The 11,479-nt window shown below is 45.4% G+C and overlaps 1 long non-coding RNA gene across 15 annotated transcripts; it reads right to left on the bottom strand.

Annotated features, from left to right (window-relative positions):
* Window positions 1–233: 233 nt before the first annotated feature.
* Window positions 234–5,403, bottom strand: LOC125545616 (uncharacterized). 15 transcript variants are annotated; one of them, XR_007300116.2, is made up of 8 exons: window positions 5,190–5,403; window positions 4,629–5,103; window positions 4,246–4,289; window positions 3,546–3,652; window positions 3,411–3,475; window positions 1,340–2,977; window positions 1,161–1,226; window positions 234–586 (listed from the first exon to the last, which is right to left on the bottom strand). It is a non-coding gene; the product is annotated as an uncharacterized LOC125545616 (long non-coding RNA). The 15 variants fall into 15 exon arrangements; XR_007300115.2 differs by having other exon boundaries at window positions 1,161–1,230; XR_007300119.2 differs by lacking the exon at window positions 234–586 and adding an exon at window positions 741–1,079.
* Window positions 5,404–11,479: the final 6,076 nt, after the last annotated feature.

Here is an 11,479-nt window from a genome sequence, read left to right on the forward strand (position 1 = left end):
TTCATCGGTTCAAGAATTAAAAGTTTAGAATAAAATACTAAAATGAAAAGAAAAAAGGTTAAAGTAAATCTGGAACCAAAATAAACAAAGTGAAAACCCAGATGTTTAATTCTTCCATTGAGCGGTTCAAGTGTTATATGGACTAGATGACCCGTTGCGCCCATGGCGCAAAAAGCCAGTTAGAACCGTGCATTATGTGACTATTGCAGGGCACCTTAAGGAAGAGAGAAATATAGGCTTATCTATCTTCGCTGATACTTATAGTAGTTCAAATGGACGGTCTATAATATCTATACTAAGAGGTAATCCATAAGGAAAGACAAACCAATGTGGAGATAGCATAGGAGTATTATAAACATGAAGTCCTGTACACAAGCTGTATATAGGTGACACTGAAGGTTTATGATGGTGTCCTCATTTGGAGTGAATGGTTAGAGGCGGAGGCGCTTTGCCTTGCGCCTAAAGGTGAAGGCATACATCGTTCCTTCATCTATGTTTGCTATGTGAAGAACTCCGTCAAGTTTGTTGTTAAGATAGTCCTGTCAGCAGCTCCTTCCATAAGCCACGCGGCGATATTTATCATAACCTATATAGTTGAGCAAGAAACAATAAAAGTTCAATAAAGAGGAGCGAAATCACTGAATAGGTATATCCTGTTATGCAAGAAAGATTTGCATGAGGCCAGGCAAGATAATATCAAACCTACGTTGGATCTGTAGTGGACTTAAACACCATGTAAATGGATACTTAGATAGTATCTTTATACATAATGGTTTATACTTGAGTCATGGTAGCATGATAGCCCAAAAGGACTAACGATGTACAAAGAAAGGTACGAAGGCAGGTCATGCAGCTCATTTACATTGATCTTATACATGGCGTGTGTATAGGGTCACACTGTTTCCCCATATACAATGGTCACTCAGCTCATCTTTCATCTATGTAGTTCTCACCACGAAATTCATAGTGTTTATTATGTTTCCAAAGCGACACAAGTTACATAAAGGAAGCCAGGTTTTTCCCATGGACAATGTATTCCCCATCAGCTAAATGGACCCTTTTCCATCGATGGTCCGGTTCTGAACAAAGAGAGTCAGGAATAGGAAACTAAGGTATATGAACAATTGCAAACAACTTTTCTTTTCTGGCTATGTATTTACCTGTGGCGTTGTTGCTGAGGCAAACATTGCTGTGTGAAGCTCTGTGTTCAAGTTTTTGCCTCAGAGCTGGCTTTTGTAATAAAACAATGAAGCAGTAAGGTAGGAAGTAAGCAGCGTGAACATTTGTAACTGTTGGATGTCTAACATTTTGAAGTAGACTGGTGGAACAGAAGTCGGACCTGGATTGATAAGCATGCATTTGGAACAGTCACAGGCAGGCTTCGACGCTGCTTGAGCGATCTGTGGTTCTTATGCATAGCGCATGGACTGCACGGGGTTGGCTAAGAATGGCTTAAGGGAAAGCATAAATAACCTGTACGACACATGCTTACCGCCAATATCTTCGACAGGTATGTGGCTAGCATCTAACTCTTCTTCCTTGATAGTTACTTTCTGCCCGCAAGCAGCAGACCTGTTAGGATTGCTAATTTTTGGGTGTTCTTGATGTTATGGTTAAACGGAGAGTATGAATATATCTAGCAATTTGCGTGGCATAAAATAATCATACAGGACAGAATGAGCTGATAAGAAATCTGCAGAAAGGATTGATGTATAACCTTTCCTCTTGAGTATAGTTTCATAGTTCAGACTATAATATATTGTTTTGGGTGTATGTATAATCAGTCTGATTGGGTATCTTAGCGGCATAATAAAAAATTAAACTACCTTTTATTTATTACATAGTATAGCATGTACACCATGCAAAGGTTTCAGACACATATATCTGCTGACCAGGCATCTCTCTACTGCTGATAGGAAGACCAATAGCTAGTCATGAATTTCCTAGATCCATACTTCTGTTTAATTGCAACACAGCATAACAAGCTATCGGGTCTGAAACCTAATTCGTGAATTAGCAGGGCAAAGGGTGGGAACGTCAACAATGCATGGGGAATGTAATCAGTGCCGGCAAATAAATCATCACATAGAGTTATTTATCCATGCATCATCTAAACTCAAAGAACATTTATTTGCACCAACAATATTCCACTACTCGGTTCAGTTATTGGGTCATGGGCTCATGGCTTCGCGCGCACGCGTGTGTGTATAGACACACACACACACACACATGAAGCTGCATGAGTTTTGTAATCGTGTGGAGAAAATAGAAAAGAAATAAAGAGAAGAACAAGACATGGCACATGCCTTTGGCCAAAAGTTTTTGTGTGTCATGTTCGTCGACTTGATGTGAATTGTGATCGATCGTGGGCGATTTCCAACAGCAGAATAATTACTTGACGACCACTTTCTGCAAAGCAGCATCCTGTCTTTTTATTTTGACCAATCGTACTGCTACTCCATGCATATATGGAATTTGAATGTGCTAGTGGATATGAAGATGTGTACGAGTAGAATACAAACTCAGAAATAATTTTGATTTTCAGAATATGTCTCTTCAATTTAATTCCATCACCCGGTGAGTTAACAAGAGTATTCATTCAGTTATCAATATTTCATTATAATTCCCAACAGCATACATGATATTTATGCACTCTAAGGATATGATTGTGTAGTTTCCATCTTTTATATATGCATTATAGACTGCTGGGCTTAGCATTCTTAAACCTGAGACATACTTTGAAGGATGTTTGAACTCTGCTGTTGCAATGACACCGCACTCGACAAAGCATTCAGTATATGAAACTAAACAACTAATCTACGAAGAAAGTGTCTGCTCGGCTACTTGGCATGCAATCAGAAAGTAGTAAAGTCACCAGCGAGCAAAAGAACAATGTAGGGCTTTATGGATCATCACCATGCTGTTCGTCACGCATCATCTTCATTGGATATTTATTCTGGACCGTTATATCAGAGACCTGGAAGAAAGTAAGAACAACAAACATATAACTCAGAAATGAAGACTGCATTTTTCAGTAAATTGAGACCTACAGTAGAAAATACCACCATTTCTCTTGTTTTCAAGGTTTACCTGATATGATATTCCCTTTTAGGAAATGTCAAACATGGCAAAACTACTCTAACAATTATCTATCATTAAACCCATATAGGTGAAATTTGGTGTTCCATTACCTTTATAGTACACAAATCAAACCATTTTTTTGTAACACCAAGTCCAAAAATCTATGATGCTCTTCTACATGTGCAAATGCAAATTTGAATTTCTGGAACAATCATTTGGCTGTATAGTTTACTTACACTATAAATCCTTTCCTAAACAGTAGTTTATAGATTATCTGCACTATAAACAAGATGGCGTGCGTGGTAGGCTCAGTGGTGCTTAGAGCTTACTTCAACTTTATTCCAAAGGATGTACACCAGCATCTTCCTCGCTGGTCCCCGACATTGCCACATGCCTTCAATAAGACAGCAGAGGGATGATTCATCAACTGAAGATGAAGAAATGAAGGAAGAGCAGAAATATACCCGAGGCATCGGACCGACACCGTACATGGATGGAGCCTGGAGGAACCCTCTTCTACACTTCTCTCGACCTACTACCGCCTTTCCTGCCTTGCACCTTGCATCCGGACCTACATATGAAAGAACGGCCCTCAACATCTAAACAACACATGAGACACAAAAGTGGGCATACAGAAAATAGTTAATTCAGTCAAGCCAAATCACATCAGTACAAAAAACCATAGCCAAGTGGATAAGACATTTCAGCTTGCTTTGTTTGTCCCTTTGTTTTTCTCTGCAGATAAGGATAGTTGCAAACATGGGACACTCCAAAAAGGGTATTACTGCACAGGAGAAGTAATCCCTCGCCACACACAGCGCGCGGCTGTAGCTGCAAGATGCCAAGGCATAAAAAATACACAAACATTCTCAGTCCATTTTACTAACAGAACTAATGGCAAAGATGAATTATAGCCAAATAAGGTGATAATGGGGAATATTTTTTCTAACAAATGTCTCTCAATACATCAAAAATAGCTCCAGGATTTGTAACCAAACATCAACCAAGGATAGCTTATAGGCCCCATATCAAATAGATTGATTACTGCAACCAGCATGCTCAAAATCGAGCAAGCATCATCTAACTGAGCGCAAACATCATCTCTCAGTTCAGTGAATAAAGCTACAAAACTGGTACATAGAACTGACTAAAGAGTAAGCTCACCAGGTTATGTGGCATGAGTGTGGTCAGATGAGATGAGGAATGACCTGCAGGAAAAAAAATGGATGCCAAACAATTTCAGTTCATTGGAGATAAATTTCAGGGAAATATGAAATAACTGAGTACAAAACAAAGCACAAAATCTTCCCCTCAGCTTGCTTGGATTTTTGTCGAACACATAGCAGGCATAGATAAAGCAGATTCCACACAAATAAATATGAGAATTATGGGGATCAAATCGAGAGAGAGGGGAGAGGGCTGCTGCAGCCGGTAGCGTGCTCCTGTCGAGAGCTATGGTGGAGGTAGAGAAGGAGCACAACAGCGGCGCAAGGTCGTAACAGGAAAAGCAACGGGGGTGGAGAAGTGCGGGGGCTGGTGGCTCTCACCTAGACTTGTCGAGGAGGAAGAGCCTGGGCGCAGCAGTGCCATGAGCAGCAACCCGTGCCCCTCCTCCTGTCACCCTGCCAGCCAGCACGCGAGACTCAAAGGGACGGCGGTGGATGCAGAGTCAGCGATGCCGCGTCGCCCCGCCGGCTATCGTGGCCACAGGATGCCATGCGCCCTCGTTCGGCTTCCCCTGCTACTTCAGCGACGTGGGTCGCCCCGCCGGCTACCGCGCTCCCTCCTTCGGCTTCCCCTGCTACTTCAGCAACGTGGGCGCAACCTTGCCGGCGGAGCGCGGTCCGCACATATGCAAGCTCCGCTTCACCGCCACGGAATCTTCTCCGCCATCGCGAGCTCCTGCTGCCGCGGCCCCTCCTCCTTCACGGCTCCCCTTTGTAACGCCCTCTCCCCCTCAGTGAGCCCTGCTGCTCCTCTGCATGCCCTTTGCCGTAGCCTCTTCACCGTGAGCGTGGGAACCTGGACCTTGGCGGTAACAAATCAGCGCATAATGCTGGCACTGGAAGAACGAAATCGATTTGTTGGAAGGGGAGGCAAATCCTTACCCCCTAACCGAACACAGCAGCGGCAGCGACAGCGAGGAAAGCCATTGCTATATGGCAAGCAGGCAGTGAGGAAGACAATGACGGGCGACGGCGGCGGCTGACGATGGCCTGTGGAGACGGACGAAGAGGCGGGGATTGGGCGAAGCGAGTCTTGATGGGGAAGGAGAGAGAGGCACGCGCGTCCCTGCCAGCAACAGTGGTTGCAGGCGCTGTAACTCCTAAGCAAACCCAACAGGATACAGCCATCCCACTGACATGTATGGACCAGCGTGGATAGGGGCCATTTGCAGCGGAACACGGCCACGCGCGTCCAAGTACCAACTCTGACCGAGCGAGGCAAGCCTTTATCCAGCGGCTAAAACAGAGAAGCTCAGTGCGCCTCACCTCACCTCGCACAGCACTTACCCAATAGACAGACGGGTGGGACCAACGGTCTTGAAGAGGAAGAGACCCAGCTGGGTAGACAGAAGCAGGGTGCGAGTAGACCAGTGCCAATCCACCGACCCGCCTGACAGCCCCACATCGCCCACAATCGGCCTGGTCTGGCTTTTCCACCCGGACACACACACGCACACACGGCGTGACTGCCACATGGACCCACGCATAACGCTGGCCCATTTGTCGTCAGCTCTAGCCTGGTCATGCGGTGTACAGAAGAACGAGTGCACGGATGTTAACCACGAGGATGAAAAGTACGCTGACAACGGTCAGAGAGGCGGATCGAGCGTACCGGATCGACTTCAACCGGTGATGGCGCTAGAAGGGCGGTTGCATAGAGTGATTTATATGTTCAATGTGTCAATATTCTCTAGTTTGTGCGAGTCCTTAGTTAAATCCCTTGGAGAAGAGATTAACCAAGGACTTTTGTTCTCTTTTGCATAAAGGACAGGGACTGTAATTTGGCTACCCTCTGTTTGGTCTCGATTTTATTTTGAATAATCAACCAAGCAAAATAATTTAATCTGTGCTGGTCCCCAAGCCTTCTAATGGAAGCATTGTTTAGATGATGACTATGGTTGAACATGTTCCTAGTTTGGTGGTGTGCACTCAAGTTTCTTTATCTGACCCACAAATAAATTGAGGGTCTCTTTGATTCAAAGGATCTTCATAGGATTTTTGAAGGACTAGAATCCTTAGAAATTTTGCCTAGTTGGTCGTTTGATTCGTAGGATTGAATTTTGTTGGATTTTTTCCTAAGGATTTATTTGTACTATATTTCACAGGAATTCTAACATCCACTCTAACCTCTTGAAAAAATCATTTGCTTTTTGCATGACACAATCAAATAAACTCAAATCATATAGGGATCCAATGGACATGCCATTCCAATCCTACGTTGTTCCTATTCCCATGTTTTTGCAATCCTATAAATCAAAGAGGCCCTGAAAGTATTTTGGCTAGGCGGATTGGTTATGGTTTATATTTGTTTCATGATTCTTTGTAAGCTTGGTAATTCTGCTACTAATTCCTGCCTTGGATGTCTGACCCATGTTGATTTCCCCAACGTTAATATTCTTTTTTGTATCTCAGAAAAATAGTACAATGTGCTACGTCATGTTTACTGGAGCGAGGTGTGCATTGACCAGCTTGCATATCTCACGTTTGGTTAATAATTCACTCAGTGCACTTGGAACCTATATATTGATGGGTTGTCTACATATATTATGCTATCTGGATGCATTTTGAAACTTATTATCCGCATCAGGAATGTATTCCTTTGGAGGAGGTTCTGGCCGAGTGGAGGAGCACCCAACACAAGTGATCTATGAGTCCTAAAATGAGACATGAGTTTCGGTACTTCTGGAGAGCCCTGACAGTATCTTTTTTATACATTTTTTTGAGAAGGAGGATTACCCCTGACCTTTGCATCCGACAAACGCATGCGGCCATATTATTAAAAAGTGCTAACAAAAAACAAAGTCTCTCGCAAACAGAGAAAAATATAATAAAATATCAAACGGAAATAAAGCCACAACCGGCATCCTTTTTGTACATATGAGAGTATGAAACCCTCCAATGTGTTCGTACTAGTGTAGTACAATTTTCAAGGGTTGTGGGATGCATCGTTCATGCCCATGAATGAAGTCGCGATGCACTTGTAGGGTGTGTGCCTTGTTCATGTACAAAGTCGTAAAATGTGAGGCTAATTCATCCTCAATTTGTACAAGGAGACAATGACCAGTTTTAACTAGCATGTGTTGCCTGGTGAATGTCCTTGTTTGGGGAAATGAATGAAAGATGTAGGCTTTTTGGGCATGGGGAGGATACCTTTTCTATTTGCCCTATGCACAAGCTGTTAAACTTGCAAGGGAAGTCGATTGATATTAAGAAACTGCCCTGCCTACGGCCTACGCAAATGTTTTTGGACAAGTTGCCTTGTAGATCAAAACTGATGAAGATAAATGGTCTTGGTAATGGCCTTTGTGAAATCTGTGAAAAAACTGTGAAGGCCCAAAGGATGCTGGTAGGGTTCAAAATTTATTTGGAAGGGCTCTTTGGAAGATGCGTAATGAAATGATTTTTGAACATATTTTCCCGCTGTTATTATCTTTTTTGATAAAGGGTGGATTTTATTAACTTAAAAAGGAGCATCAAGGGGATACAAACCCGAAGATCACACACCTGGCCTCTGTATAACCAGGTTGCACATAACTAATACCAACACATGCATACAAAAGCACGCCAGCAAATAACAAAGTCAATAAGACCAAAGCTATGCGTAGACGAGGAAAAAAGAAAAACACCAAGCGGTCATATATGCAATCGACAAACTACAACAATGATCATATTCGTATCAACCATCTCATGACATCACATGGTTGACGAGGTTCTTCAACAACAATGCCTTCAAGAAGGGATTGACGGTCAAGCGACGACATCAGTAGATCCAGCCGCACAAGGCTAGAATCTATATTTTCACCCTGAAGAACCAGCATATCTGAGCAATCTCTCAACAAGGTAACGACATAGAAGTATCGCCATTGCTAGGTATAACCAACAGGGATAAGACCTAGGCTTTCACCATGGAACTCGAGACCGACGACACTTATGTGTTGTTGCCACCACGTTTCCACAATCCAAGCAATTGCATCCGATGTGGACTGTCATGCTGCACAACCGTCCCTCTACATCAAGCCATTGTCCATAGTTTGCATCTCCCGATCAGAGTCAACCACCAAGTCTAGAGAGAGAAAACCTCATCAAGACATTTCGATGGCCACTACAATCCATAGCGAGTCTGCAGCTGCAGGGCGGGATGGTCGCCGTAAGGGCCAACCCCGATGACGGAGCACACCGCCGCCGACTACTACCTCGCCGAAGAGAGATGGAGCACGAAAGTCAGATCAACATCACCCGCGCCGATATATCAGGAGCACACATCTGTCAGATCGCCGTCGCGTCTTCCGATCCAGGCCGTCGAGCACGAAGGTCAAGAGCAACCTCCGCCGGCCATCTGCTGATGCCCTCCCAAAGGTGGAATCCGACGAGTCCCTGAACGGCCACCGTTGGCCACGAAGTGGAATAGCACACACGGGAATGAGAGGTAATTGCAACCCAACTGGCTGCAGCCACCAAAGCTGCTACTATCTGATCATCTCTACGTGATAACAATTTGGAAGTTTAATTTTTCATGTTGTTATAAGTATGGATTGTAACATGGTAACCCCAACCTTTTATTTATTTGCACTGTAGTTGGGACCCTTTGGTCTTTTCATAGACCAGCAATCAACGAAAATATGTCATTCTCCAAAAAAACTAGCATGTGTTCAAGCATGGTGGATGATTTCTACAAAATTTTGCTGGAAGGTACACATGGTGCTTGTTTTCTGTCCGATTTTAAGAGTTTGGTGTTTAAAAGTAGACAATTTTGAAGTTTAAAGTTGTTTCTTAGACTTTAATGACAATTCAGAGTTGTAATATGGAATTATTTCTTTAATAAATTGTCAAGTAATAAGTTCCTGAACACCTCCTTGGAAAAAAGTACGCCTTGATCACTTTTCATCCTGGCTCTACCCCACGGACATGTCGAAATGGAGAGCTCACTCGCATTTGCCCAGCTTAAAGAAACTACATCCAGACTTCTCAAACGCTCCCTATATGTCTGGGCGGACGACCTGGCAGTGACCGATCATAAAATCCCGACCCAGCTGCGCCCCTCGTATTGGCCCTATACGTCCGAGCCCTCATGTCGATCCCATATCTCGGGCTGATATGGGGAGGCTCAGATGCCTAGGTGTGTCCACCTCCTCGGAGTCGGCCTATGCTACCCCACCCGACACCACATATATTTGTCCCCGTTCGCATCCTGGAAGAAACCCTAGGCACTCCACTCAGGCCCCAATCTCTGTTCCGGTGATTTCCGGCCTTCCCCGGCATGATGGGCAACGTATCTGACTCCAAGTTCCCATGCGGGGAGGAGGAGGATATTGTTGTCCGCATGGCTCTCTGCTGCTTCCGGGAGGAGTGCGCCCAATCGCGGTCGAACTCGACATGGTGGGAATCCATTGCATCCATGCAAAATGGCGCTTGGATCCGCCGGGGCTGGTGGCTTGAGATGCGTGACCACAACCTCGCTAGATGTGGTGACCACCGCATGGCGGCGCAACCCATTCGGTGATGCCTCATACTCGTGATGTCAGGCTCCAAGTCGAGGTCTACGCCGACATGCTTCACGCCATGTGCGTTGCGGATGCACGACGTGCCCGCCATGTGAGGCAGAGGGCGCGAGAGGTGGCGGATCATCCACGACATCGGACATGGTTCACATAAGCCGCACAAAGAGCACTCAATCAGCATGACATTGAACCATGGAAGACGTTGCCGCCGCGAGAAGCACCCTACCGCCACCATCACCCTCATATCACTACACCGCCAGCACGCCACCCGCCTTTCTCTCAATATGGTGCCTTCAAGAAGGAAACGGTGCCAGGGCGTCGCCGCCACCAAACAAAGTTGGGGTTTTCACCCGGGAAACCAAGGGAGAATGAGATGGGGAGGAACAGACCTAACTGGCGCCTCCAGGAAGGTGAGCAACGCCTCCAGGAACGGGTTTTCTCCCGGTCTGTTATCCCGTCACCACCACCCCCACCCAACTAAGGACATACATACATGCCATATCAAAGGGAAGGGGAGATCGGACCGCAGCAGAGGAGGGAAAGGATGCCAGATTTGGCACCAAAGCGGACGGAGTCGCCGCCGCACCAAGGCCTACCTGTCTGTGTCAAAACCGGCCGATCTCGGGTAAGGGGTCTCGAATTGTGTGTCTGAGGATCAAAGGTAACAGGAGACAAAGGGGACACAATGTTTACCCAGGTTCGGGTCCTATTAATGGAGGTAGTACCCTACTTCCTGCTTGATTGATCTTGATGAGTATAGGGGTTACAAGAGTTGATCTACCTCGAGATCATAACGGGTAAACCCTAGATGTCTAGCCTATATGAATTCTGATAGCCTCTACTGACTAAACCCTTCGGTTTATATAGACACCGGAGGGGCCTAGGGTTGTACAAGGTCGGTTTATAGAGAAAGGAAAGCACATAACCGGACGCCAACCGTGCCATCCACGCAAAGGAGAGTCCTATCCGGACACAGGGGAAGGCCTTCTACCTTGTATCTTCACGACCCATTAGTCCAGCCCATGTCACATAGCTTGGACATGAGGACCCCATAATCCAGGACTCCCTCAGTAGCCCCTGAACCAGTCTTTCCTTGACGATGTGTTCAGCACGCAGATTGTCTTCGGCATTGCAAGGCGGGTTCTTCCTCCGAATACTTCAAAGGGGTATGTATCTGGCTCTGCATAACAGCCACAAACCTCAACCACAAAGGCAATATACTTAAATCAAAATAAGGCTTGTCAACTGACAACTTCTTCGGCAAAACGTTACGTCTGCGCTCTTTATCATTTCGAACCATTTTTAGCCTCCCGCTTCGCATTTCGAGGCGCAACCTCTATTGACACATCTTGTCAAAATAGAGATCGTGTCCCCTTATTGCGGGTTCTCATCAATACGGATTTGGGTAATCCAACCATGCCATTCACACGGCCCCTTGGGAATAGGCGAGTTTTAAGGCTTGTGGGGGGGGGGGCACTTGATATTCACTGCCTATATAAGCGGATAAAGACCCATCTTTTTACCCCACGCCTTCTTCTTCGCTCTGCCTTCCCAGCCTCGAGCTCCAGCGCCCAAGCTTCGATCTTTCCCATCGCCCAACCTCTCCAGCCATGGACGGCTCCGACTCGCAGGGCAAGTGGATGACCTCCTCCATCACAGAGAAGGATGTCAAGG

This window comes from Triticum urartu, chromosome 3A (genome assembly GCF_056163025.1).
Source record: "Triticum urartu cultivar PI428250 chromosome 3A, HENAU_Tu73, whole genome shotgun sequence".
Taxonomy (NCBI): Eukaryota; Viridiplantae; Streptophyta; class Magnoliopsida; order Poales; family Poaceae; genus Triticum; species Triticum urartu.